The following is a 14,670-nucleotide window of genomic DNA, read 5'->3' on the forward strand; positions in this document are numbered from 1 at the left end:
AGAGGTTTCATGTAAGCATGAGAAAATCTTTCTCTGTAGATGGATGGTTCAAAATGTAATCTATGTTTTCTATCCTGGGCTGCCAGGATTTTAGTTGAATGCTAGATGAAAAAAAAAAAAAAAATGTTGGGGAAAAAAATGGGATTTGACTTTAAGAGAATCCACCCACTTCATTTCTCAGCACTGCTTTCAAATCTTCTGTGAACTGAAAGTCACTCAATCGTGTCCGACTCATTGCGACCCCATGGCTATACAGACCGTGGAATTCTCCAGGCCAGAATACTGGAGTGGGTAGCCTTTTCCTTCTCGAGGATCTTCCCAACCCAGGGATCGAACCCAGGTCTCCTGCATTGCCGGCAGATTCTTTACCAGCTGAGCCACAAGGGAAGCCCAAGAATACCAAGCTATGTTTCGATAACTGATATAAACAAAGGTATACCAAAAGCAGGGATTCTACCCAAATAAAATATTGATTTTGGTTCAGAGAGAACTTTGATGCTCCAGTTTTCTTGTGATTCAATAGTTCTAGAAAATACATAGGTTTATTTCCAGTTCACACATGCTCATTAAATCATTTCAAGTGAATTTAGTTAACAGGTCTGAAATATTAATTTATTATTAGTAGCTGTTAGTATTAATTTATATTATGTTCTATGCACATTAATACTGTTCAGCATGATTTCCTACTTACTATCGAGTTCAACAGCCTACACAAAAGGATATTTTCCTAGAAAATTCTGGTTACAGTAGCAAACAGAAGCATATTTACACATTCTAGGGGAGAGCAAAATTTCAAAAATTCCCCAAACAAAAACTTCCACATGAAATCACAGTCCTTATTTTGACCTTTTTAGTTTAAGCTAAAAGAGATGCTTAAGATGTTTTTCAGGTTAAGCTAAAAAAGATGTTAAGCTAAGAGATACTTCTCTTTACATTATTTCCCTTAGTGTAAGAAAGCCCAATACTAAAAGGTGATAACTATATTAATTTCCATAAATAGGATCTTTAAGGTTTGATTACCAAAGCAATTACCATATATCATTATAGCATGATAATATATTACACATTCCCCAAGTAAAAGATCAAATTTACTTCAACCACCCTCACTCAAAAAAAAAATCTTTATTCAGTCATGAAGTCCGTGGAATCACAGCAGGGCTTGATGCCATATTGGTGTCACATTCTGCCAGTAATCCAAATAGGCCAGCCTTCTTGTTCAGCTTCTTTGTCTACTAGTGCATCACTGGACCCAGCAGGCAGTTCACCCAACAATTTCAGTAACGGATTTTGGCTCTCTGTGCATAATAGATGAAAATCTTTACGAAGTATCCAGTTTGTCTGATAGCTGAGAGATCTGAACCTGCTGCAGATGTCACATCTAAATTCTTGAACAGATTTTTATCATCAGTGCCACCTATAAAACAAGACAGTGTCACCAACAGCATTGTCCTAGAGAACATCTATTTCAGTAATGCTAATAAGCTTTCTGTATTACAACTGACAGTCATTTATTTTCCTAAAACAGAGATCAGCAAACCAGAGTCCATTAGCCCATTGCCTGTTCTTACATAGTCATGATCTAAGAATGGATTTTATATTTTTTAATGACTTAAAAAAAAATTTTAATGATTAATATTTTGAGACATGTGAAAATTACATGAAATTCTAATTTCAGTCTCCATAAATAAAACTGCACTGCAACACAGCTACTCATTCATTTATTTTTTTAGCTGCTTTCACACTACAATGGCACCTTAACAGAGACCATAGTCGACCATAAATCCTAAAATATTTACTACCTGGTACTTTGAAAAGAAGGCTGCTGACCCCCGGCCTAGAGAATATTTAGTGGGTAGGTAACATGGCATCTAGTGTCTTTGCCTTACTTCCATCCATTGGTTTGACGAGTATTTCTTCGGTAGGTCTATCATTCCAGGGCAGAGAGCTAACTATGGTCACTCTGCTCCCCACTTTGGCCCAGTCTTGCCTCTATACAAAGGGCCAACAATGCCCTTGTGCAGGAAGAAGACAAGCTCAACTTCAGGTCAAATTCTAGTTCTCCAGAGTTGTCCTTGTCTGTATCCCCATGTTTCCTGGTTCTCCATTTTTGCCATATATCCACCATTCCCATAATAGGCTCCCTGTACAGACACCACTCTTAAAAGTCTGTATTTCCTACCAGAGACTCTAAGGTGGTAGTCTGGGTCAAAGCATTTTGATTTGCCAGCTGATTACCAGTTCTGCCCTAGCAGCCACATGCAATGAATTTGTTTGGGGCCCTTGTGAACATTGTGCATACTTCATCACTCTCCTGGGTTCCATTCTTCTTCCTGATCATGAATGCCCCTGGAGTTCATCAACTTCCTTCTACATTCAAACCTCTAGCCTATAAATCTATGACTTCAACCTTACCAACTGGCTTGTCATTCTACCTCTTGAGCTCAGTTCATACAATAACCAAACACATGAGTATAACACACAAAAAGACTCTATACAGGTGGATCTCCCAACCTAGGACTACCTATCCCTTATTTTAGCAACTGGCACAAAAAGGTATCTATTAGTATCACTCCCAAGCAGCATCCAGAACATCCCTTCTCTTTTTTCCCTCCACCATTGCTGGTTGGCCCAAAGTTTCTATACCTGCTTCATCTGAGTTACTCACCACCCTTTCTACACACCTGGGGTCCGAAGGATACCTGCATCTCAAGTACTGCTTCAGAATGCCTCTCCTGCTTATATTAAAGCTTTACCTACAACACTGTAAAGCAACTGTACTCCAATAAAAATTAATATTATTTTTTAAAAAGCTTTAGCATTCCTATTTCTATTACAAGCAAAAAAAGGGGGCCTCTTGCCACTGGGACTGCAATGAAGTAATGATTTTGGCTAGACTTCCAGGAGTCAGAATATAATTCCCTACAGAAAGATGTTAATAATCCAAAACAAGGCTATGCCCATAGTATTAATGGCACTATAGAACCCATCTCTAATGCATATTATATTGTTGCAATTAACTAATTCACAAACATATTCATAAGCTGTGGACTGACCATCTAAAAACTAGCTATGAAATGTCAGGAAGGCTTTAGAGCAGAGAAATTAGCCTAGAGTGAAGACTTCAGTGAAAATGGCAGTTTATTTTCAGCAAAGGGGATTTCACTGCAATCCTGAAGAAACCTGCCATGGTGAACAGCTCTTAAAACTGCATGGACAGCTCACAACCAAAAGAGTGGTGTCAAGAATGAATACACTGATGGAATCACAATTAACCATTATCTCAATTCTGAGTAGCAACAATCCAGGTAGCATCAATCAAATAAAAAATGAAAATTTTTAAAAACACACAGGAAACTTCTGCCTGCTTGGAGAATGACACAGAACGCCAACTAGTGACATATCCTTACAACCAGAAAAAGAAACTAGAGGTAAGTAGTCCATATTCCAAAGGAATACGCAAAGTAGTACAACTTTAGAACTTTCACTTGATGAAACTAGCCTAATTTCCTTAAACAGTTCTCAAACTTCCAGCATCAAGACTCTGTGCATTACTGAAAATTGAGGACTCCAAGAGTTTTTTTTTGTTAATATGAGTTATAATTATCAGTATTTACTATATTAAGAATTAAAGGAGAAAACTTTAACTACTGATTCATCTTAAATTTTTTAAGCTTGACTTATAATTTAAAATTTTATATATGAGATACCACACAGTTAAGCTGATTCTCCCATCTATGGACACAGGCTGTTTCCAATTTTTCGCTGTAATAAAATGAAATCATAGATATGTAAATATGCAGTTCAGGTCAGTTGCTCAGTCGTGTCCGACTCTTTGCGACCCCATGAATCGCAGCACACCAGGCCTCCCTGTCCATCACCAACTCCCGGAGTTCACTCAGACTCACATCCATCGAGTCAGTGATGCCATCCAGCCATCTCATCCTCTGTCGTCCCCTTCTCCTCCTGCCACCAATCCCTCCCAGCATCAGAGTCTTTTCCAATGAGTCAAACTCTTCCCATGAGGTGGCCGAAGTATTAACAAGAAAAAAAAAGGGTTGCTCTATAGTGTTAATGGGAAGAAAATCAGGTAATAAAATAGCATTTAGAGTTTACTGTTTTTTTTAGTTAAAAAAATGCAGTATCAAATAAATGTTTTATTAAAGCACTTGTTTCAGTGAACTGCTGGTATCTGAAAATGCAGACATCTATCTCATCTCTCTATCAAGGCTGAGTTTCTGCAGAGTGGAAAGTGCTTATTCATATACACTCTACAAATATCTGTTGAATGAAACAAATTATTTTCCACTTCTAGAATGTGCAAGACAATGATTAAGTTCCAGTTTTGTACAAAAATATGTTCCGCTTTCCTCTGAGTGATTCATTTTAAAATTTTAATGACATGTTAATATGAGAATATACTTTTGAAAAATTACTATACAAAGAAAGTTTAGCATTAAAAATGACACAGCTTTACAACTTTTGTAAATTTCTTTCATGTTTAACCTAACAGAGGACAGCTGGATTCTCTTATCTGCTTCTACATACAATCTGTTGTGATACCTGCTTTGACTGAACTACATGAAAACAGCCCCACACAAGTATGCAGTGAGAAAAAAGGAAGTATATAGTACTATTAATATCATTTTCAGAGAATTATGGATGTTCTTTGATACTACACCAAAACTTGATAAGTAGACGAGTTTGTGGGCTAGCTATAATATGAAATTGAATATCACATAAGCTTTCTGTATTCTGTTACAGGCTTTCTATAAGGGTCTTTTACCATAATTTTGGAATATTGATCACTTTGAAAATATTGTTTCATTGAGTTATTGTTGTCCAGTCACCCAGTCATGTCCAATTCTTTGCAAGCCCATGGTCTCCCTGTCCCTCACATTCTCCTGATTTTTGCCCAAGTTCATGTCCATTGAGTTATATAAACATTGAAGATCCTGAGATAACACCACACCAGGTCTCCCTGTCCCTCACATTCTCCTGATTTATGCCCAAGTTCATGTCCATTGAGTTATATAAACATTGAAGATCCTGAGATAACACCACAGCAAAAATTCACATTCATAATAACATCACCACCCATCCCATTGGAAAACTCTTATTAAAGTAATGAGAAGCTGACAAGAACCCAGCAGCTGATGTAAGAATTCTAAAATTTTAATCTTCCGTAGAAAGTTAAAATTTTATCATCAGCAACGAATACTGTCAATTGTTTTTCCCTGAACAAAAGATCACTTTATTCATTTTCAAGAAAATGACTGCCAGATATCTAAGTCTAAATAATGGTTTGTCTGGTATTCGATCTCTCAAGCAAAAATGATATTTCATGTAAAATATGGCTAATTCAGCTTGCAACTCAAAGGAATACTTAAGGGTTTTCCTTGAGATAAAATACTCTGGATATACAGCAGAAGTGCCTTTTGCATATTTCCTATCTCATCATATATAGAGAGAGAGTATAAAACCATCACATATGAAATATCAAACATATATAAAATACTCAAACATCATATATAGAATATTAAAACAATGCACTCAAGGATCAAGATTTAATAAAACTAACAATTTTTACTGTTTCATTAAGGACACTCAAGTAAAATTGACTTTTTTGAGTTTTTGTTTTGGCTTTTTTTTTTTTTTTAAACCATGAATGCATAGCTGTGAAGAATATGATGATTACTAGTAGAGTCTGGTGTCACTGACATTTAACATCTACTAAGATATTCAGTTTTACCTACTACTATTTACTATTTACCTACTAAGTGAACTCCAGGAGTTGGTGATGGACAGGGAGGCCTGGCATGCTGCAATTCATGGGGTCACAAAGAGTCGGACATGACTGAGTGACTGAAATGAACTGAACTGATTTTACCTACTACCTACTACTACTATTATCAGCAGAGCAAATGTAAAAACAGTGGAAAAGGAAACAGTTAGTATTACCATAAAGATAATTTTAACCTAATGGATCCCCCGAAAGGGTCCCAGTGACTGACCAACAGGCTTACATACCACAACCTTGTGGACTACTTCTGTCTTAAGAAAACACTGAAAGCTAATGAATGATAACTTGCCATTTTCAAATCCATAGTAAATGCCCTCCAACATAAAAAACACACTAAATACCTGTATGAATTATTTCTTTTTAACTCAAAATTTGTCCAATTTGTTCTGAAAGTGAAACAATAATATAAATAACAGTATTGATTAACATGTAATGACCTCTGACCGGTATTATGCCATTTAATCCTCATAACTCTATCAATTCTCTGACCTTCATGTCACAGATGAGGAAGCCTGAAGTGCAGAGAACTAAAGCCACACTTCCAAAGTGTCAATAATTACCAGTATTTATGGATTCTGGCTTTACTTGCGGCTCAGCTGGTAAAGAATCCACCTGTAATGCTGGGAAGATCCCCTGGAGAAGGGAAAGGCAACCCCACTCCATTATTCTGGCCTGGAGAATTCCATGGACTGTAAAGTCCATGGGGTCACAGAGTTGGACACGACTAAGTGGCTTTAACTCCAATACTTTGGCCACCTCATGTGAAGAGTTGACTCATTGGAAAAGACCCTGATGCTGGAAGGGATCGCGGGCAGGAGAAGGGGATGACAGAGGATGAGATGGCTGGATGGCATCACCGACTCGATGGACGTTGAGTTTGGGTGAACTCCGGGAGTTGGTGATGGACAGGGGGGCCTGGTGTGCTGCGATTCATGGGGTCGCGAAGAGTCGGACACGACTCAACTGAACTGAACTGAACTGAACTGAAGCAGCTTCCACTTTTACTTTAAGTATTTTTCCTACCTCATATTAGTCTTAACAACCTTTTTATTATCCCCTTTTCCCTTAACTCTTTATACTTTAATACCATTTTACAGATGAAACTTGTAATCAAAAAAGTAAAGTATCCTGCCCAAGGTGACCCAACCATTAGATCATCTATATTTAAATCCAAGTCTGTCTCACTCCTAAGAGTGCAGTACACATTCTGCTTTCCTATACCAATTATCAACAAAGCCTTTGCATATAAACAGACTGATGAGTAAAAAAGTCTTACATAGTTTTAAACAAGACAACTGAGCAAGGCCTCTATTTGTAATAATTCTTGCTGACTATTTCTGTCACAAACTAGAACAAAGTCTACTTTCCTTTAAAATAGTATATGATCCAGATAAATAGTTCACTAATTCACATTATTAGACACTTAGCTGTGAACAGGACAATGAATCAATACAGATAAGCTTTCTCTTAAAAAAAAAAAATACTCAATACACTCAGGTGATATTATTCCAGTATGACAGATGAAAAACCTGAAACCCAGAGAAGTAACTAACTTCCCCCAAAGACAAGTTGTTCACAAATGGTACAGTCAAAATCAGTCTGGACTGACCCTGAAGCCTAAACTCTTCAATTACATGGCCTGCATATATTAAAGCAGGCAATGACCTAGGAATTGTTCTCAAGGTCTGTACACAGAGCTTGCTGAAATCATAACAACTCTCACCAAGGCAATCAACATATGAATCATCTTGCATCTCAAAGATGAAGAGATGAAAAGGAAGCTGGTGCATGCTGAAAATAAAAAGCCATGTTCTAAGGTGCTTTCAGTAAAGCATCTACAGGTAATGTTGAAGAAAGGAATAAAATTCAGTTACAGTAATGTTGAAGAAATAAAGTTCAGTTACAGTAATGTTGAGGAAAGAAAGAAAATTCAGTTACAGAGGTGTCAGATGGCACACATCTCTGTGGCTAAAATAAGCCTACTTCTGTTTAAAAACAAAACAACAACAAAAAAAGGCCTAGAGGAGAGCCACAGGCTATCTACAGAGTGCACAACAACTTTCAGATGCCAGGAACCCAGGAATGCTGCAAACCTCAGTAAACGGCAATGGAAATCATTACCCTAAGACACTAAAACTCCAATCAATCAGAAAAATTTTAATTTCAAGTTATAATTTGCAAAAGTCAAGGGTTATGGCCCAATGTTTGTTTCTATTTCAAGGGCTTACAGTACGAACTGTTGCTTAATATTAAGCCCCAACGCGGAAAAGAATAGAATCAAGGTTTAATCCAGTTCAATTCACCTTCACAACTTGTTGTAAGAACTTGCAGAAATATAAACATCTTGAGCTTGGACAGAGCAATGTGGCTTTAATTTCAAACCAATTGTATTCTCAAGGAGTCCCCACACACACTTGACATTTGACAGGAAGGTGACAAAATGGAAGGCTGTGGTATACCACCTAAAAGGGCAGGCATTACAGGCAAGAGATGAGCAATTACACTTGTCACAGAATACCATATTCTGGATTCCCTCTGTGGCAACGATTAAAAAAAAAAAAACTTACAGAGCAAACCTTACCTCCTCCACCAATGATTCCCAGCATGACCAAAAAGAATCAGAATCTAGTAATGTAAAACCAGCTGACAGATATATAGAAAAAAAAAAAAAAAATCAAGATTGAGGTCATGTCCCTTGACATGCATCATTTACACTAAGGATTCCCTCACTTATCTGAATTAATTTCATGTACCTCATTTCATTCAGATAATTGAAGTTTTCCTCTTAAGAGTTGTAAAGTGTTTACCTCAACATAATTAGTAAACTGTCCACTTAAAAATGCCACTACAAAAATTACCACCCCCCCTCCTCTCTACACTACACATATACTTCACTATCATTAAAAGTATGAGATTTTGGCCTTCACGGAAAATTTAGTTCAAAATTCCTCTTTAAAAATTAGCACAAGAAATTCTACAAGAAAAGTTATGGTCATTACCTTTTTAATAACTGTCTGCATTACTTGTTACAGACATGGTAATTTGGATACTCAATACATGACTACTGTTCTGAAGCCAAATTAAACGTTTTAGACTACTAAAGAGTTTGATGACTTGCCTCAATACAATAACTGGGATTGTATGGAGAACAAAATCAAAGAGGTCTCTTTTTCATGAGCAGACATTTAAAGGCCTTTTAACGAGAATTTACTCTACAGTATATAATTACTAATGAACAAAAATAGGGCCATTAAATTCACTTCTTTATAGTGCCATAAAACTTCTATTTGTAAGAAATATAAAAAATATACATTTAATCACACTCAAGAAAACTCTAAGTGTGCAACACCTAACAATACATAATAAAAACTATATACTTTTTCTTCTTAAATAAATGTCCTGCCAGATGACTATGACTAATTTTGTATGTGGATATGCTTATAATTTAAAATACACAGACTCTCTGATACTAATGATGGCAATGAAATGTCTGAACTTCTTATATGAATTCTCAATTTCTATATGAACACTGGTTTCCAATACTGATAACAAACTTACTGTTGATTACATCCAATCGATATTTGTATATTGTCTATCACCTGCTATGTGTCAAGTACTGCAGTAAGTGCTAAGGACACTGTCAGGAACAGCACAAATTCAGTCCCAACATTCGAGGAATATAGAGTCTAGAAGGAAAGAAAGAATGAAAAAACACACCATGGGAAACTTGGTGGAATAACAGGTATTTGGTCAAATGAAAGCTCAAAACTGCGAGAAGATCTGGGTAGAAAATCAAACACTTGAAAATAATTAGCTACCACTAAAATTCGATAAAAATAAACCAGTAAGTAACTCAGCTAAGAAGGCAGAGAATCAAGAGCAGAACAGTCAGGAAGTAATAAGTATGTGACCACGGTGTTCTAGTATCAGATGCAAATGAAAAGCTGACCCTCAAAAAAGCTGAAATTATAGCAGCCAAAGAGCCCACCTCTCAGCTGTCCTGTTCTCAGTATCTGACAAGTCAATCTGGTGAATGTGAGCCTAAGAAGCAAAATCAAAGCATTCTGACTCTGCTAGCTATGTCATGGTTGAAGCAGGACCCCAACCACCCACCATGGATAAGACCAGGCCCCAGTTCCAAGGGAAGAGAGGACAGCAAGGAGACAGAGATGGTCAAGCAGGAGAGTTCTTGAGCAGGCTCAAGACAAGGCTTAGGTCCGCAGAGGATACGAAATACACAAAAGAATACTACAAGAAACACATCAACTCTATGGACTATTCAATAGCAAGGAAAGACTATGGAATTGCTCTACTTTTAAAAATAAATACTCAAAATTATATTCTTAGATTTAAAAGCCTTAAGTGTGACCTTCAAGAGTGGGAGAAAAGGACTAGACATTCTTACTAATTCTTACCAATTGCCTGATTCTATAACCTAACTCCATCTAAATCTATATTTATAGTCTACATGCTTTACATATACTTCCCCAAGATGTTTATGGCATATGTTTCAAAACTCCTGATGAGCAAAAGCGTTTTTCAAAATGAGAATCTCATAGTCAAACTGAGTATGTGCAAAGGATGTGAGAAGATATCATATCTCAGTAAGCAATGGGTGCTCAGGGCACTGGAATAATTCCAGACTTCACTTCCTGAAGAGGCTGAGGATCTTAAGGTATTTTCAGTCTTAAAAATCAGTTCAAAAACTGGGCAGAAAACACAGAACGAGGAGTGGACAAGCCAGGTAGCCTGGTTCTGACATAGGAACCAGCAATGTTAGAAGAGGAATTATCTGCTCCCTATAAATTAAGCACCACCATACTTTACTACTGGAGGAGGAAATGGCTACCCATTCTAGTATTCTTGCCTGGAGAATTCCATGGACAGAGGAGTTCACGGGGTCGCAAGGAGTCAGACACGATTTGAGCAACAAACACATACGCAACACATACATACACTCTACTATACAACGGTTTTTAGTAACAGTGCAGGAGAGAGGAAAAAGGTGCATGTAGTCCAAAGATGATGTCCCTGTGAAGACTATTATTTATATAACTCAACATATTCAAACAGAATAACACTATGGAAACAGCCTTGCATTTGCCCAAACATCATTTGCCAAGGCTATTCAACTGGTGGAGTGGTGGTACTTTCCAAAAGAAATGCTTGAAAATTTTCCTCACTTTTTTAAATAAACAAAACATTATAATAATCTATGAAAGAAAGAAAATATAAGTCTAAGAGAAAAAAATATAGTGCGGTCTTGGTTTTTTGGTTTTTGTTTGGGGTTTTTGCTTTATTTTTTCAGTATATCCATCATGAAGCACATTATGTCAGCCAAAAACTGTTTAAAGTATCATTTAAAGACAGCTTGTAAAGGCAGTCTGAACTCTGAAAGTCATGTTGCTTCCAGGAGTCTATCTACTGAAAAATATATCTTTATAAAGTGAAATGAAGGTGGCCTTAAAATGTGGCCTATGATAACAATTAGGATCATTCAATTCACAATTTTCAAACTTTGCTCCAGCAGAAAAACTGCATTATTTTAGCTCTACGTGGTATCCTATCAAAAAGTTTAAGTAACACTGTGTTTCCCCAATTTCACAGTGGATAACGTAGATTAAAGAATAAAATTCTCAATGTTAAGCTTTTTCCTCAAATTTTCTAAAATATTATTAGATACATGTTACCTCTTTCAGTATTGGAATTAAGCCTAACAGAGTATCTGATTCAACACAAAAACAGAAATGAGATATTTCAAGTTTATAATATCATCATTCATGACTTCCAGACACTCTGCTACCTTCTTAAGTTTGATTAAGCCCAACAAAACCACAAGCATTTACAAAGGACCCACTACACTTGACATGAAGCATACACAGATGAATAAAACACAGTCCATCTTACAGGAAGCCCCCACCAGGGAAAGTGCACACAAGCCAAAAAGTCTCTACTAAATGCCTGCAGTAAACACTGGAGTGGGAGATGCAAAGAATTCACCCCAGGCCAGCAAGAACTTCCAGACTTCTGCCTTGAGGACCACTAAGAAAAGGGATGCTGAGGATGCTGGAATTCAATGCCTACATGCGTACAGACCTTTCTTCTTTATTATATCAAGGTTACATACATCATAACTCTGGGATTCTTGAAATGCCAATCTCCTGGAATTGACACAGACTACCTGAATCAAGAATATGAATAAACATTCTTGAAATGAAAATAGTTACTAAATTCAAACGAACTGGAAATTGTTTCAACTGGTAAAAATTTAAACACTCCTTAAATATAATTTGTATCTAATGAGTCCAAATCACAAACTAAGGCCTATACTCAAAATATGGGGAAAAAATTAAAAGTTAGTAATTATTTGGCTTTTAAGACATCAAAATCAAAACAAATTTTGGTACAAAAATATCCACTGGGGAGGTCTAAAGTATCTACTTAAGTGTTCAGTTAAACCAACTAGTTCTCTTTAGTTCATGTTAAATCTCTTCAGGGAATTTGGATTACTTTCTCTCTGCAAAATAATGACGCTGAATTAAGTTAATAATAAATAACTAATAATCAGCTGCTGAAGTTCCTCACAAACAGAAAATTCTGTACTTCTGCCGTCCGTGAAATTAAGACGTCAACATGGTTTCAAAACAAGAGTAAAGAAGCCTTAATTTCTCAAAGTGGTAATGCTATAAACATCAGTTTCCTACCTTATCTCAGTATCAAGGTTCAGATTTTACCTATCCAGTTTTCAAGTTCGTCAAAGAAAGTTTCATGATTCAAAGGGTATTCCTCCCACCCTCTACACTAAAACTGTTTCTTTAAAACAAGATCCTAAGGAAAATGCATAATGAAAGGCAGTGCGAGCTGAGGAGACTATTCCACATCAAACCTGGAACGCACTAACTAAAATTCAGTATTGCACTTTGTATATGAGTTCCTACATGAAACTCCCGCCATGCTTTAGTTTAAGGTTAAACAGGTTAATAGAATCCAATAAAATGGCTCTATTGAATTATACTGGATTTCTTTGCAGCAGCTCCTTTACCTGACCATTCTGTTGAGCTTTAAAATCAACTTCAGGGGTAGCACCCAGGAACCAAGGCGAGCCACGGCTCACGGGGGCTGCACTCTGCAACCCACCTCATGTGGAAAATCACCGTCAACGCACGTTTTCCACTTCAAACTGTGATACGGTGGAGGAAAAAGTGCATAGCCTTCTCTTTGAACCTCCCATCACACTGCCTCCAGGCGCTAACTTAAGAATTATCTCGAAGATAATCTAATGCAGTACAGTTCTCATAAGACTCTATAAAGTTGCCTTCGCCAGAGAGGAGAGGGGGGCAAAAAAAACCTCGCCCGTAAAGGTTAAATTACTATAGTACTGCAACTTCGCTGTTGGGTACGTGTCTGGATTTACAGGATTAATTCCGGGGCCATTTCCACCAGTACAACTGCCTGGATCCCGATTAAAACAAAGTGTATGCTGGATCCTCACAGGAGACAAGTGGCGGGGGTGCGAAGAGTGAGTGAGGTCGTAAGTCTCTGCAGACTAAGTAAGGGGCTCCTGAGGTCAGGAAAGTGAGGGCACTAATTGGGCCAGATGGAAAGGGTCCTTCAGGCAGGCCTGCGGGCGCGCGGCTCGAAGGACCATCGGCCCGGCAGTCTCAAGATCGGCGAGGAGGGCCTACGGCCGAGCCCGGGAACCTGGCCTCCTCCCAGCCAGAAGGCGACGCGCCTCCACCCACTCCCGCGGCAGAGCGAAGAGGCGGCAGCGGCGCGCCGAGCGGCGGGAAGCCGGCCCGCAGAAAACGCAGAACCCAAGAAAAGGGAGTCAGAAAATGGCCAGTGCGCAGCAGGACTGAGACGCAGCAGCCCGGGTGCCCGGCGGACCGCGGCACCGCCAGCGCAGCGCGTGCGCCCGGGAAGCACACCGCCCGCGAGGCCCTCAGCTCCGCCCCCCCCTCCCCCGGCTCCCTGCGCCGCCGCCGCCGCCGCCGCCAAAACCCCTCTGGGAACTCCGAGCCGCGCGGTCCCGCGAGGCGGGCGCCTTGGAGCGGAGGGGAGGGGCTGCGCTCCCCGCCTCCCCGCCGGCCCGCGCGGCTCCCCAGCCCGGAGCCTACTCACCTCCTCCTCCTCCTCCTCCTAGTCTCTCCCTCCTGGCCACCGGCGCGGCCCAGCCGGCGACGCGCTGACGCCGGGCCCCTCCCCCGCGGCCGCAGCCGCCGCCGCCGCCGCCGCCGCCGCCCCGCCCGGCCTGCGGCCGCAGCGGCCTCGGGGCGCGTCAGGCGCATGCCCCGCCCACTGGGTCCGCCCACGCGCTCAAGACTCCGCCTCCAGCGCAGCCGGGACGCTGCCCGTCCCTGACTCAGCGGCCGCTCCCGCCCTCGGGAGAATACCGCATGTGGGCTCTCGACCGCCGCACCTCTTTTTACCTGTTCACTGCCCGAGGACCTCGCTTTGCCGCCCACCTCCCCACCTTTCCCATCTCTGGGTCGTACCCCTGTCTTCCCCTTAAGGTTTTTAGTACTCTTTCCTCAACCCCTAGTCTGGTTGTAAGCTCTCATGCCTTCTTTTCTTTCTAGATCTTCTCTGCTCACTAGGTCAGCCTGTTTGCAGTTTCTTGCCAGTCTCTTCCCTCCTGGTCCCCGTTCCTCTCCCCTCCCTGCTGGAGCCTCAGGGTCCCCGTACGCACTGGACTTCTCCCCTGCCACCGCTACCTGCTGTGCAGCTCGCACTTCCTGAGCGCCTGCTCTGCCAGCGCGTTCTAATTTCCCTCCCTCTGGTCACGTCGGAACCCTGTGAAAAGGCTCGCTTCTTCCTTTACCTACATTTTGAGCGTCTTTTCTGTTCTGACTACTCCAGATACTTCAGAT

The 14,670-nt window shown here is 39.9% G+C and overlaps 1 protein-coding gene across 3 annotated transcripts in view; it reads right to left on the minus strand.

The window, feature by feature from the left end:
• Nucleotides 1-14,015, minus strand: part of GTDC1 (glycosyltransferase like domain containing 1) — a 445,574-nt gene extending 431,559 nt beyond the window's left edge. For all 3 annotated transcript variants that reach the window (XM_018062499.1, XM_018062522.1, XM_018062508.1), the window contains exon 1: nucleotides 13,922-14,015. The gene's annotated coding sequence lies outside the window, so the exon portion shown is untranslated. The remainder of the gene's footprint in view (nucleotides 1-13,921) is intronic.

The sequence above is a fragment of the Capra hircus genome, chromosome 2, assembly GCF_001704415.2.
Source record: "Capra hircus breed San Clemente chromosome 2, ASM170441v1, whole genome shotgun sequence".
NCBI lineage: Eukaryota > Metazoa > Chordata > Mammalia > Artiodactyla > Bovidae > Capra > Capra hircus.